Genomic DNA, 14,821 nt, shown 5'->3' on the forward strand with positions numbered 1-14,821 from the left:
GGGGCTATTTCCTGAGTACTTGCTGCATGCCAGGCACATGTATGTGGTCACCTATCTTCGGATTCCGATTTTAAAACCTTCATCTTGACTGAATTGCTTTTATTTGGTTGAAGCCAGGAGTGCTAGAAAGAAGCTGGATTTTGGAGTCAGGCAGAGCTGGGTTCTCATGCCACCCTCATTCCTTATTTGCCATGTGACATTCAGGCCTCAGTTTCCTCATCTGTATGAGGCACTGACGAATGGCGGTGACTCTTTTGCCAGGGCTACTGTGGAGACTGGAGAAAATTTCAGCCTGGACCACTGGATCAATCCCTAGGTGATAAGCATGTTTAGGGCCCTGGCAGATCAGGGGCTGGCTAAGAAAAAGAATAGTCAGCTTGGATGAACATATCCAGACGTCTGAAATTAGACAAATGGAGAAATAAGTTACTTTTATTGAAGCAAACATGTAAGTTTTCATGTTTTATAGCTTAATGCTTATTTTTATTTTGAATACCACATGGGGGGTTGGAGACATAATAATCTTCTTGAGGCTTAGGGCCTTTAAAGTACCAAGCACGGGCCTTGTAAGCACTCAGCTTATGTTAGCCCTCCCCTTCTCTCTAAATTATCGGCTTTCAGTTTTTATTATGTTTTTGTTGTTGTTATTTTATTTTGGCCTCAGAAGGTTTTCTCCAAATAAAATCTTAATGGGAATCTCAATATGTAAGATACGTAAAAGTAGAACTATTCCATCCAATGTTAGTGGGGAGGGGTAAGAGCTTAGAGCTTCCCTCCACCTTTGACTTCTTTCTACCTTGTTCCCAACCCCCCCCACATCCTGGAGAATTTGAACCCTGATGTTGTAACTCTCCGAGATGTCCTTTTTATTTTCACCGTTTAGTTTCACTGTTTGTTGGTTTTTTTTTTTTCCATAGACAAAGCCACCACAAATCCGCTTTTGGGTGTGGATGGGAACATCCATGAGCTATCCAAATTGTGATGTAGTGGCCTCGGGCCAGGCCTCCTCCCCAAGGCCTTGGGGTCCTTATGATTTGCTGGGAGGAAAAAGGGAAATGGTGGCAGAGACGAAAGGCGGTATCACAACCAGGTTGAGTTCAAGGTCACTGGCTGTTGGTTGATGGATTTTCCTCATTTCTTACAAAATGAGAAAACATATCAGCAGACTGAGATCTTTCCATCAAATGGGGCCCAAGAGTTTATTTGAGGACTTCTACATGATCATACCACCTGACAGGTTGTTTGGAGGACAGCAAATCATGATGGAGTAGAAAAAAAGTGCCAGGGGCTTTAGCATCAGACATACCTGATCCGCAGTCCAGGCTCAATACTCCCTGGCTGTGACCCCCTGAGAATGCAGTGTGCTTCCTGCCAGTGAGAAGAGGATTAAGTCTGCCCTTGTACTGACTTTTGAAGAAGAGGAGATACTGGTCAGGTGCCTTGTGTGTAGCCGTTACCAGTTAATGTTGGCAGTGGCTGACTGCATATTTTTAAGGACATGCAAAAAAGGAGCAGGATTTCCAGGAAATGCAAGAGAACCCACCCTGGCCCAAAATTCTGAGTTTTGAAGGCAGCTCAGCTCAGTCAATTAAGATGTTTTCACTCAATTCAAAAACATTGCAAAGAGTCTGCATTTCTAAGAACAGGAAAGGAACGATTTAATAATCAAATGATTTCAGGAACTATTGGGTTCCTCCTCTGTGTTTACATGCAGCTCAAGGAATAGGCAGGTGGTGGTGGAGGACACAGGACTCCAATTTGAGATGTCTCAAATGGGTCCACAAGGCACCTGGGCTTTAGGTCCAGCCTCATCCTTAACTTGCTGCTCTGGCAAGTCTCTCTCCTGGACCAGATGATTTTCTGGGCCCTCTTTCCAGTGGTTCTGTTGGAGTAGTTCTACAGCATTTGAACTGCTGGCCACCCCACTGTATCCTCAAATCATGCTCCTGTCTTGGTTCTGTGACTCAGTTCTTTCCCCTCCCTCATCTCCTTCTGCACTCTCCTCTCCTACTAATCCCTCTCTCCCCCACCCCTCAGTTTTGCTGCCTCCTCTTTTTTTCTTTTCCTTTCTTCAGTTAGTGTGTTCCCTAGGACTCTGACTTTAGCCCCTGCCTCTTTTTCCTCTGTAATGCTTCCCTAGGGGAACTCATCTTTACTTGGGCTTTAATGATACCTAGACATCTTCCGTGGGCTCTGACCACTATATTCATTTATCCAACAAGTTTTTTTTTTTTAATTTATTTGTGATAGTCACACACAGAGAGAGAGAGAGGCAGAGACACAGGCAGAGGGAGAAGCAGGCTCCATGCACCGGGAGCCTGATGTGGGATTTGATCCCGGGTCTCCAGGATCGCGCCCTGGGCCAAAGGCAGGCGCCAAACTGCTGCGCCACCCAGGGATCCCCTATCCAACAAGTTTTAATTGAGCACCTACTATGTACCAGGCAGTGTGTTAGGCACTGGAGGTATAATAGTGAAAAGGACAGACAACACCCTGCCCTCATGCAGATTACATTCTGGAGTGTGTGTGGTGTGAGTACGTATGTGTGTGTGCATAGGGAAATAGGCAATAAATGAGTCAAGAAATACACTTGCCTTCCTCTTGAACACCTCCCTCTGGATATCCCATGGCACCATTCAAGTCAACATGCCATTTCTCTATCACCACACCATCTGCTTCTCCGGACTCTATGCTTCTAAGTATTCATTCAGTAAACGTTGATTACCATTGATTACCCTTCCTTGCCACCCCCCCCCCACATATGCAAAGTACATCTACTCCGTTGTGGACTGAGTCTTCTGGATACTTACATACTTGTCCTTCTAGGGGCCCCCCGCCCCCCACCGTTGAAGCCTGCTGGGATTTTTTAGCAGCTTCTTGGGTTCACCCTAGAGTCCTGCTGCCCACTTCCAGTGAGGCTCTCTCAGCATTCAAGTAATTTCTTGTTCATCTGGTTGAGGCTCCTCTAGCCAATTTCTCAAGGCTCAATGTCTTCCTACCCTATTCCTTTCAGCAGGTGACTTTCCTCCCACTTCATGTGGTGCATTGGAAGGCTTGTGGGCTTTGGGTCAGGCATACCTGACTCCGATCCTGAATCTGCTACTTTTTAGCTCTATGATGGTGAATAATTGACTTAACCTCTCTTCCTTATAAGTGAGGATTACAATACCACTTTGAAAATTTAGAAACAATGGATGCAATGTGCTTGGCACATGAGGGGGGCTCAGTAAATGGTGACTGCTATCATTATCAAAATGATTGATGCCAGCTCCTGCAACCTTCCTTCCTAGCTTCTGAAGACAAGGGCTCCCTCCTTCCCCCTGAAGTTAATCTGTCTGCCTGAGCTGCAAATCTTCTCTCCTTATACCTCCTCCTTGAGTCTTTCATGCTCCTTCTTCCTCACATCCTCAGTCTCTTCTCTATAGGTCTCTTATCCCCTCTCTTCTCCAGTTCCTGCTCTGAACCACCTTTCCCTTAATCTCTGCCCTCTTCCATTGTGATGAAGGGGTCTCCACTTGGAGCCTCCACTCTTTCACCTCTGGGTCAGCTGCAGCTCTGTGAGATCAGAGATCTGCTGCTTCTGTACTGCCACCGAAATTGCCCTGGTCAGAATCACCAGAGGCCTCCCAGATTCCAGACCCTGGAGTGTTTTCACAGCTCTCCAGCTCTCCCATCCTTCTGTAGCATTAGATGTTGTTGATGGACCCCTATTCTCTCCCCATCTCTCTGTTTTTCAGCCTTCTTCTTGAATCTCCTGAATTCTATGACAGAGCACTCCTGTGATCTTCAGCTTGCTTCTCAGACAAGTCTTCTCTCTCTCCTTTGCTGACTTCTTTCCTTTAAAATGTAAATGTTCCCCCAATCTCTCTCCCTCTTCCCCCTTCTGCTGTCCCTCCTCCCCCCACTGTCTGCCTTGGGAATCTCACCAAACCTATTGATTTATGCCCTTCTTTATTCACAGACACTCCCCTGCACCTGCACATTTAATTCTCTGCTGGATATCGTCACATGGATAATCTCAGATTCAATCTGTCCAAAGATCAGTCTCACCCTTGCTTTCCTCACCCAATCATCTTTTCTTCTAGCGTGTTTTTTCCAGTTGCCTCAGCTGAAAATTCTGGAGTCAGGGACTTCTTCATTCACTCACTCACTCACTCACTCACACTACCGATATTCTTTGAGTATCTATTCTGCCAAACACTGTTCTCAATGCTGGGCTGTGGCAGGGAAGAAGGGAGTCAGTTTGCTCTCACAGCATTCAGTTTGGGGGAGGAAGACACTGGACAAAAGACCACACAAGGAATTGGTGAGTTAAAATTGAGATGGGGTGCTAAGAGAGAAGTCCAGTGACTGTAGCTTCATGGTACATCCTGCATCCACACCCTCTTATCCTAAGGCTGCTAATGTCTTGGTTCAGGGCCTCAAGGTTCTGAATTTGTGCATAACCTCTAAGTCTGTCCCTCCCTCAGTTCTCATCCATCCTCCACATGGCTGTTCAATTAATTGTCCAAAAGGGCAGATCTGCTCTTCAAAAACAACCTGCAATGGCTCCCCATGGCCTTGTTAAACTTACCATAGTCCTTGTGCTGACCTTCAAGTCCTGCAGGATCTAGCACCTGCCTACCTTGCCATTAGTTTCCCATCCCTTGCATGTGGCTCTGCTTCAGCTATACTCCAACACATATTCTATTTGAAAACCACCGGGCATTTGTTCATGCTGTTTTTACAGCCCGGGAGCCTCTTAACGTTATCTCTGCCGGTTCAAATCCTAGCTTCACAACTTACTAAGTGACCTTGAGCAAGTGACTTAATATTTTCTCATCTGTAAAATGGAGACGATAATGCCTATGCCTAAGGCATATTGTGAACATTAAATGAGATAATGCAAATAAAGTGCTCAGCCTAGTGTTTGGCACATAGTAGGTGCTCCGTATGTATTAGCTATCATCATCATCATCATCATCATCATCATCATCATCATCATACTTAGCAGTAGCAATATTAATTTTCAAAGATCCCTCTCAAATCACTCCCTCTATGAAATATCCTGCATCTCCTGGGTGAGACGTGACGGTGTCTTCCTCTTCAGAGATCTATGGTACTTTCTAGGGCAGCCTTGCCTGCCTCCAGCTCATGTGCTCTGCCCAGCTGTGTGTCTTTCCCTTCCTGATCACTCTGAGTTCTTTTCAGGGCAGGACCTGTATCTCATTTATTTCCGTTATCCCAGAGTCCATAACATCTCCTGGTTCATGGTAGAACCTCCTGACATATTCGCTGGGTTGAATTTAGTGTATATCAGCGAGTATGTGATTGTACGCATTCAGAGTATGATCCTGTGTGTTTAACTCTGAACTTAGGCATCATGTGAGTCTGCGTGAGCGTGTGTGCAGGCGTGTGTGTAGATATTTTGCCATATGCCTGTAGGAGTGCTGAGGTCGGGCAGGTTGCATGCAGTTGAGGATTTTGGCCAGACCACCAGGAGGCGCTCCTCAGTGGTTCTATGGGAAACCGTGGTGTATCCCTGCGCGGGAAGGGTGGTGGTGGTGGTGGTGGTGGTGGTGGTGGTGGTGGTGGTGGTGGTGGTTGTGGGGTGTGGTGGTGGTGGTGCGGCGCTGGGGGAGGGGAGACAAAAACAGGGAGAAAGAGGGATGCTGCTGCAGCACGTTTCCGTGCCTTTAGCGCATCCAAGACCTAGGACATACCTTCAGCTTTCCCTCTCGGACTTCCTCCAGCATGTCCCAGCCCGAAGGCAGCGGAGGTATCTCCTCTGGCTTGGCCTCCTGAGCCCCAAGCGGTTTTGGGACTGGCCCACCACCCCCATCCGACAAGCAGATTCGGGCACCTGCAGTGTTTGTCCTTGTGACTGTTTTTCTGTTCTTATGGCTTAAGTCCGGGCAGTATTCACCGCTACTCAATCCAACACTCATTTGCTTTTCACAGGGGACCCTAATGCTAATGGCGATGGCTGAGACAGGGGATGTCCCTTTATCCCCCACCCCACCCCCGCTCTACGCCCCTGGAAGGGAGAAGCACTGGGGGAGGGGAATGGGGCAGTGGAGGATGGGAGGGGGTAAGGGAACCCGCTCCGTCAGAAAAGCGGAATTGGCGGGGGCTTCGCGGTCCCCCCGCAGAAGAGGGTAAGAATCCAGGCGCCCCTCTCCGGGTCCCCTGCGGAGGCCAGCACTGCCAGCAGCTCTGCCATGGAGCTCCTCGTTGGCCACTGAGAGCGCCCCTCCCCCAACACACAAAGCTCCAACCCCAAGACCCAGCCAGGTATCAAACTTTGATGGGGGAGGGGGCAGAGTGGGGCCGGGAGGGTCTTGGATGGGACAGTAACTAATGACCCCAAGTAGAGAACGTGCGCTGGCCAAACCTCGGCTGCTCCTCCTCCGAGGACAAATAGTCCCCTTGGCCTCTCACCTCCAATCCACGCTTTAGGCTTTCCTCTCCTCCCCCTTCGGCCTGTCCGCCCCCCTCCCGGCGCCCTCTGAGTCACTCCCGGAGCCTTAACCCCCTCCGGGGCGGCTCCCCCCTCCTGGGGCAAGAGGGCTCCGGAGGCTTCCAGGTTAACAACAGCCTGAAGTAGCTTATATCGACGTACCCCATCCCCAACCCCGGGAGCTCGAAGTTCTCTGGGTTCAGACTTGAGTCTCCCGCCGCCCTCGGGGCGGTCCTGCCTCCCGGGAGCCAGGCTGTCCCGGGCTCCTGCCCGAGGTCTCCGGGTCCCGGGCCCACCGCTCCCTCCCAGCTGGCGCAGGCTTCACCCCTTCCCGCCGCGGCTCGCGGCGCCCTCGCGGGGAGCTGTCCTTTCAGCACCGCAGCGAGCGCGCCCGGGAGGGTCCCAGCTGCGGCCGCGCAGCCGCCCTTCGCGGCGCCCGGCGGGCCTTGGGGAGCTGTCCCCCCAAAAGCCGCACCCCGGCCTCCCAGGTTGCCCCGCAGCCTCACAGCGAGAGCCGGGACCCTGCTCCGCCCTCCCGGCCCGTGGTCTGCACCGACCTGGCGGCCCACGAAGCCGTCTGAGCCGCTGCAGGGCGCCGGGCGTACTCAGCGAGGCGGTTCCTTCTGCTATTCCAGCTCCCGCCGCCGCCTCGTGCAACTCCACCGGGCGAGCTGGGGCCGCGGCGGCTGCCGGAGGCGCCCTCCAATCACGCCCCTCAGCCTGGTCCTGACGTGCTACCGCTCCCCTTCCAGATGGGAAATTCAAATCTCTCTCTCTCTCCCCCTCCCTCTCTCTCCCTCGCTCTCTCTCTCTCCCTCCCTCTCTCCCTCTTCCTCTGCCTATCCCTCTCCTCCCCCTGCTTTTGCTCTCCCCCTTGTCTCCTCCCTCTCTCCTCTCTCTTCCTCCTCCCCCTTCCTCTCCCTTTCCCATTCTTCCTCCTTCTCCCCTCTTTTCTCTCTCCAGTCCCTTTCCTCCACCTTTTGCTGTCCCCTCCCCCCAAGACGCCCCCCAACCTCCCCTACAGCCACTTGTCCTGGCCGGAGCTTTTAAGACCACAAGCTTATTGCCTCAATGCACTGAGGGTGGAGGGTTCTTTAAAGCAAAACTCAAAGATCACCTGCTCAGGAAAGCCCTCCTGATTCCTCCAGGAAGAATTGGTCACGCTCTTCTCAGGGTTTCTGTCACCCCTAGTCACACCCCTGTTTCAGAGGCTCTTGTTCCTGTTTGCTTGTCTTTTCCTGTGAGCTCCTACAGGTCACCATCACATCATCTTTACAGCCCCTCAGCATCATGTCCTGGCACAAGAGTGCTGAAGAAACACCAATGGATCATGTGGGTAAGGCCCCAACAAGAAGTAAGGAATCCTTCATGTGGACCCAGAGGAAGAAGACTGCTGCAAAATACGGTATAAAATCCCCTTGCCAATCCCTTGTAGATCTGATATCCTGTGAGTAATAAGGAATCCTTTAGCAAAGTTTATTCTAGAAAGCTAATTCTTTCTATGCCCAGGGAAGAAAAGGGACCTTCAAGAGGCAGGGCAACATCTACGCTGCCCCCCACCCCCACCCCAGGACTTTCCTTCTCCTCTCACACTCATTTCTCATTTTATTACTCTCTCCTATTGAGCCTCTTCATTCTGCCTGCCATCTTTCGGCTCTAAAATCTTCCTTTAATCCAGACCAATGTGTAAGAAAATGGCTTAGGAGAGGAGGGACCTTGCATCAGGCCTTTGAAAGATTTGCAGGAGTTTATGCATCAATCAGAGGTTATGTCAGAGTGGAGATGACTTCTGCTTCTGTAAGGGGATGGCTTCCTTCCAAGGAGGGAGTAGCAAGAGCTGCAGAGGGACAGGATTGAGAGAGGAAGGGTGTATGATTTTGTTCCAAAAGGAGGGGACTGTTCCTTTGCACAAGTTCACAGCAGAGACCTTAAAGCAAGGGGCCTCCACAGGTCAGAGGCTACTGATGGAACCATCCTCCTCACCTGTAGAGTCATCTTCTGTTCTCCCCTTATAGGCTCTGGGGCTTGGTATAGGGAAGGCCCTTCATTTATGTCTGAGTTCTGTTTAACAATGTGTTGGGCCATCAGCATGCTCATTTAAAATTTTTCTTACCTTTCCTGAGGCAGACACTAATGGAGGAAGGGTAGAGGGGAGGCTGTTTGATTAGAGTGATTTAGACTTGCCACTAATGCCTGAGGGGAGTTCTGGGTAGGGAGATAGACACCATGTCATTTCAAGACTCACAGTCCTCCTCCTCTCTCTCCTTCTCCCTCCTTTCTCCCTGTGCTTCTAGAACAGAAGCTCAGTGAATGGGGCCTGGCTGGCAGCACTTTAGTTACAACTGGGGTTTTTCCACAATGGGCATTTTCTTTAACATGAACATCCACCAAGCTGGGCTAAAAATCCAACTTGGCCTTCAGAAGAATACTGAGGTGAGTTCTGGACACCATACTTTAAGATGGATTTAATAAGCTTGTGTATGTTTAGGAGAGAAAGAGTGGGTTAGATGGTGGGTGTCTGGAAATCAGACCAAATGAAGGAGAGATGAAGGATTTAAGGGTGTTTCACCTGGAGGAGAAAATGCTGCAGGGGCAAGACTTGCTCAGTTTGTAATTCCAGCACTTAGCATGGTGCCTGACAAAGTTGGTGCTAAGGAAATGCTTTTTGGATGAATGAATGACCACTGTGAGGAAGAAAGAGTACTATTGTTTTTACCAGCCCTGAAGACAGAATTAGGGCAATGGGGGAAAGGTAAAGGGAGGCAGACAGAAGCTCTACGAGGAAGAATCTTTTATCATTTGGAGCTGTCCAGCTATAGCACGGACTGCCTCATATTAGGTAGTGAGTTCCCCATTCCCTGGAAAATGACAGTTGGGTGGCAGGTGACAGCTAATGTCCCCTTTGAACTCAAGCTTCTGTGAGTCTATAAAAAACTGTATGAGCTGACATGAATCATGTCTAGCTATAGAAAATCTTACTGGTGAATAAAAGGACAGCTCAGTCAAGCCTAATTGGCTTCGTCTCGTTGAATGATTAGGGATAAATCAGGGCACTGTGGCTACTGATGCTTTCTGTTGAAGAAAGATGGTGGAGAGCTGAGTACTGCTCCCTGACTGCTCTTGCCAGCCTAGACATGGTTCCTAAATACTGTCCACGTAGAAAAATCACTAAATATTTTAGCCATTTCCTAATGATTATAATACCACTAATCATAGCAACCATCAGGCCCCCATTATGTGTCAGATGCTCAGTTTGGTGCTCTGCACAAATTACATTCTCTCCTTTAGTTCACACAAACCTCTATTTCCAAGATGGGGTAGTTGATCCCCTGAGAGATACAGTGAGTCTTTGGCATGGCCAAGATTCCAGCCCAGGCCTGCCTGCCACCTAGCTCTGGGGGTCCTTTCACCCCCCTGGGCTGCTTTCTCATCTGACACATCCCACAGCCTATGGAAATGTAACTTTTGCTCTGCAGATTTTCTTTACATTGACATTTATCATCTTCCCTGTTCTCCAGTTTCTCACTTAAAAAAAAAAAAACCTGCCTTGAATTCACACCCAGATTGGGGTCCTCATGTCATGTGGGTTGTCCGCATCTCCTTCATCTCTTGCATCTCTAATTTAGCCCGCTGTGCGCCCCCCCCCCTCCCCCAGGCAGCCGCAGCTCTGCCTAGCCCTCTCTGTAGATAGTTTCTAAGAGTCACCTGGTAAAATATGGATGTAGCTCTGCTTAAGGTGTCTTACCCTAGCTTGTGCTGAATCTCCACTTCTATTTATAAGCCCTGTGGTCTGGGGCAGGGGGCCAGATTTGAACAGATTTTTAAAATAGTATGTACATGCTTTGAATGTTCACTAGGAAACCAATCAAGAGAGCTAATGTCAGTACTTTGTGTGAGGATCGAGGAACAGTGTGTGAAGAATGACAACTGTCACAGACCATAAATGCAGTGATCAGTGAGAATGGCGTTTGTCCAAAGGTCAGCCCATTTCTTTCCTGCAGTTGCCTCAGTCCAGAAGGCACTCTGGATGCAATGCGGGATATGAGGAAGAGCTTGCTGGCTGGGCTGACCTCAGCTGGGAGTTGAGCTGGTGGGTGCGGGGAAGCATCTGAATGCTCCAGACACTGACTCCACCACCTGCCATTCTAACTTGAGCCTGGAGGGGCAGAGTTGGTCTTGGTTTGAGGGGGTGGCCTGTGTGCCAGAGGCAGAAACAGAACCATGGGGGTGGTGCACAGGAAGGGCTCTAGGCCACCTCACTCAGCTAATGAGTGCCTCCCTTCTTGTCACTGATAATAGCTAGAGTGACATTGTCAGGATGTGAGGCCAGGGGCCCAGTCTGTCTCCTTCAACATGGAGTGGCAGTGTGAAGGTACACCCATTGGTGTGCAGTGGTGCATAAGTGTTTGTGCCCACCAGTAAGGGACCATGCAGGTGGCAGTAGGCAGCATCTATATGGAGGGACACAGGTGCTAGTAGGACAGGTGTAGGCCTGTCACCATGTGATTCTCAGTGTGTGGTGGTGTATCCCTCCTGATGTGGAGTGTCTCTGGTGTGAGTGTATCACAGCCCTAAAGCCAAGTGGGTTGTTGTCACAGTGGAATATGTTAATGGCATTGTATGATGGGCTGAGGGTAAGGCAACGTCACCACCTACAGCTGTGCAGGTTCTGCACTGTACAACCACAGATGGTACCATTTAGTGTGGCAGATGCAAAGGCTCTTGGGACATCACCATTTCTGTGTAATGGTGTATGTTTTAGTGTCACTGTCCAGGAGAGATGACACAGGTGATAGGGTGTTGCCATCAATATGAAATGATGCCATCATCACTGGTAAGGATAGAGGTGTGTGTGTCACAATGGACTAGCCTATGTGTCACTGTCATTGTTGGGACAGAAAGGGTGTGTATGTGTAGCCAAAAGTGTGTCATTATCACTGTGCAGGCATAAATGTGTCACTGAGTGTGACCGATTTCTCCCTTTCCCTTTCTCCCCCACCAGAGAGGCTCTTGGCAACCTCACCTGCTAGCTCTTGCCCCACCTGGGAAGCTGCATAAACCTTTGGATTCTCTATTATCCACTTGTTTCTCGAAAGGAGGGTTCCAGGCTCCCCATCTGAACCCTGACTCATTGGTGTTGCATAGAGTGTGTGTGTGTAAATCCCCTGAGGAGCCCCTTTCTATCCCAGAGCCCTACCCCTAACTCAGAGCCCCTCCCCAGCCCAGCATCCTCCTACCAGCTCCTCAGAGGTCCTCTGCCATCCTTCATCCCATCCTTCATCCCATCCCCACCCTCCCGGATCCAGGCACTTATTAGCACGTCAAAGCAGTCCTCTTTCAGCCCACGTGTTGTACCCTGGGATATCCCCACACAGTTACTCCCTCTCGTCTTGAGCTTCCCTGAAACCTTACATTTTCCTGCCTGCCACACCAGTCTGTAGTTCCCCTACCATCTGGTACAGGGAGGATGTTTTGGTGTAAACCCTGGGACTTCTGCCTCCCGTCCTCCAATCTAAGCCCTTCCAGCTCTCCAGCATGTGGTTGGACCACCCTTTCTATCAGGAATTCTTCCTGATGGCCCTATATGCTCATGTCAATGCAGAGCCAGACAGTCCATCCCTCTAAGTCTCCTCATTTGTGTCCTAGCCCTGGACTTGCTCAGGCACAAAAGGTGAAACATCAGTGTGTTCCGTGTCCTCAAGAGGTTCCCCTTCCAGAATGTCCCTCCATCCTCGAGACATCCTCTCCCCTTCCTTCCTGTGAAGCTTATGCTCAGAAAGGCAATTTTTACACCTTAGAATCCTCTCTTAGGCACACGGAAACAGAGTTACAGAGTTCCAGAATACTAGAATCACGAGCAAAGGCCTTTTCAGGATCACACTTAGAGCCACAGAATCTAGAATGACATCTAGAATGACAGGCTCTTGATACACTGTATGTCCAAGAGTGGCCCACCCTTACTCTGAGCCACTGGGGGTGGGAGACTTGTTAAAAAAAAGATTTTGGGGCCACTTCCCATGTGGACCGAACCAAAATCTCTGAGATAGGATCCCAGGAATTTGCATCAGCATCAAGCCCCCAGGTGGTTTTGATATATGCACTAGTTGAAAAACCCTTGCCTTGGGCCACTAAAATCTGAGACTCAGATGATTCTGGGCTGTAGTGTTATAGTAAACAAAAATACTGGATCATGAAATCATAGAATATTTTAGGATGCACAAAAGCTTAGATCCAACTAATTACACACATTCTCTCCCAACTTTAGGGTCTTAGATCCTATGAATCTTAACACCTAGAATTGTGGAGTTGGAAGTGACCCTCAAGTGCGATTTTGTTCCTGTTCTAGGAGGAACTTTTCCTTTTCAGCCTCATCACTCCTTTTGGAATGGAAGGCTTTTTCCCCTGTCCCTTGTAGGACTGCCTCCACGGTGTCGCCTACATTTGTGAAGATAAATGTTCTTTCCATCTTGGTGCAAAGGCAGCTGGCAGAACCCCTGCATTTATGGAGCTAGTGAGCTGGAAATGACTTATGCTTTCCATTTAGGACCTGCACACCCTGGCCCACAGAACAGATCCTGCTCTTTGATAAAATGAATCGGAGGGGACATCATTGCTGTTTCATATTTGAGGCACATGGACTAAACAACAGAGGTTAATAAGCTCATGGAGCTTCTGGTCAAAAAAATGAAAGAGAGAGAGAACTCTGAGGGAGAGCAGAATGCTATTTTGGAGATTGATGGGCGTGTGTGTGTGTATGTGTGTGTGTGTGTGTGTGTGTGTGTGTGTGTAGGGGAGTGGAGTGAAGGGAGGAGATGAAGCATGCATAAGAAAATCAGCAGTGAAAGCGTAACTTTCTAGTCATCTAACCCAGTGTTCCTGAAAAGGGAAGGGCCTTTTTTTTTTTTTTTTTTTTTTTAGAGCCACACAGCTGGTTAAGGAAACTCCTAGCGCCGGTGTTAAGTATTCCTTCTTAGTCACAGCTCAGCATATAGCTCCACACTTCTTAGAACACATGCAGCGTCCCAAGCATTGCTGTAGGGATGTTATGGACGTCAGCCCTCAGCCCTCCAGGGCAGGTATTGTTCACTCAGTCATTCGTTCATCCAACATGTATGGAGGGCCTGTGCTATGCCAGGCACTCTCCGAGGCAGACAAAGACGTATAGGAAGTTTCAGAGTTTCTCTCCCCCTCTTTAGTCCGCAGTGAGAGATGCATATACTCCATCGAGGGATAGCACACGGACCGATTCGCACACTCAAGATCCTTTCAGACTGGAGCCTCCGATTTGAAGCACTCAGAAGTAGGCGGGGGAGAGATGGCCACAAACAGTTGACGATAATACAACATGCTAAGTGCTGTCCTAGTGAAGAGGCAGCTCTGGGGAGCAGAATGAAATACACACAGCTTGCAAGCCAGATGGGACTGGAAGCCCAAAGCAGGGAAAGGACAGGGTGGCTGCCTCCAGGGCGGCCAAATCATCTCAGGCTCCAGCCACAAAGAGCCATGGGTTCAAGCTCAACAGCCCTCTGCCCTGCCCGCCCCCATCCCGGCCCTGCCACCAAGCCAGACAGTGTGAGATTTCTTGGAGACTCTGTTTCCACCTCAGTGAAAGTGAAGGGATAATCCCACCCTCCCAGGGCAATTGTGAGGCTCACATAAAGACACTGTTTTAGGAGACAGCTGTCGAGCCTCAGCAAGCTTGGATTCTCTTTCCCTCCAACACCTGTGCAAGGTGGGGGTCTCCTCTGGCATTTGGGGGGCGGCAGTGCAACCATTAGACAAAAATCTCCCTTTTCTAGTCTTGGCCAGAGAACTCTGCCTCATGATTTCCTTGAGTTTGTTTAAGTTGGGACAAGAAAGAAGATAATTTGAAGCTTAGAGGAAAATAGCAGAGATGTTTCTTCTACATCTCTGCCCCTTCTTCCCCTCCTGCACAGCACACAAGGGACCAGGATATTGTGTTCCCAAATGGGAACCACCTGGAGGAAGTCCAGAGGGGGCTTAGACATCAGGCCTAAGAATGAGGAATCTTCCACCCACAAATCTAAAAATGGCTGCTCTGTACCACTCAGCCTCCAGTTGTTTCCTCCTGGGAAGAAAACAAAATAAAACCAAACCACCTTTTACTTGGCAAACAAACAAAGGGTTGGAGAGGTCTCAGGCAGAGGAAGCCAGGGAAAAGCAGAAAGGGGAATGAAGAAATTTTCATCCCCCAAGCCTGTCACTGCAGTAGGTGATTCATAATCTTTATCTGATTTAATCCCCACACTGGCACTTCCATTACTTTAAATGTCATCACCTCCACTTCATATTCATATAGGGATATTCAGACTCAGAGAGGTTAAGCACCTTGTTCAGGATAACACAGCCAAGAAGTAGTGG

At 49.4% G+C, this 14,821-nt stretch overlaps 1 protein-coding gene across 9 annotated transcripts in view; it reads right to left on the reverse strand.

The window, feature by feature from the left end:
- The window catches only part of CPLX2 (complexin 2), a 203,937-nt gene that overhangs the window by 5,610 nt on the left and 183,506 nt on the right, over positions 1-14,821 (reverse strand). Inside the window, exon 1 of one of the 9 annotated variants that reach the window (XM_026006800.2) lies at positions 6,997-7,361. The exons of the other annotated variants lie outside the window; for them this stretch is intronic. The gene's annotated coding sequence lies outside the window, so the exon portion shown is untranslated. Of the gene's footprint in view, positions 1-6,996; positions 7,362-14,821 lie in introns of those variants that run through there. 9 annotated transcript variants of the gene reach the window in all.

This window comes from Vulpes vulpes, chromosome 4, assembly GCF_048418805.1.
Source record: "Vulpes vulpes isolate BD-2025 chromosome 4, VulVul3, whole genome shotgun sequence".
Taxonomy (NCBI): domain Eukaryota; kingdom Metazoa; phylum Chordata; class Mammalia; order Carnivora; family Canidae; genus Vulpes; species Vulpes vulpes.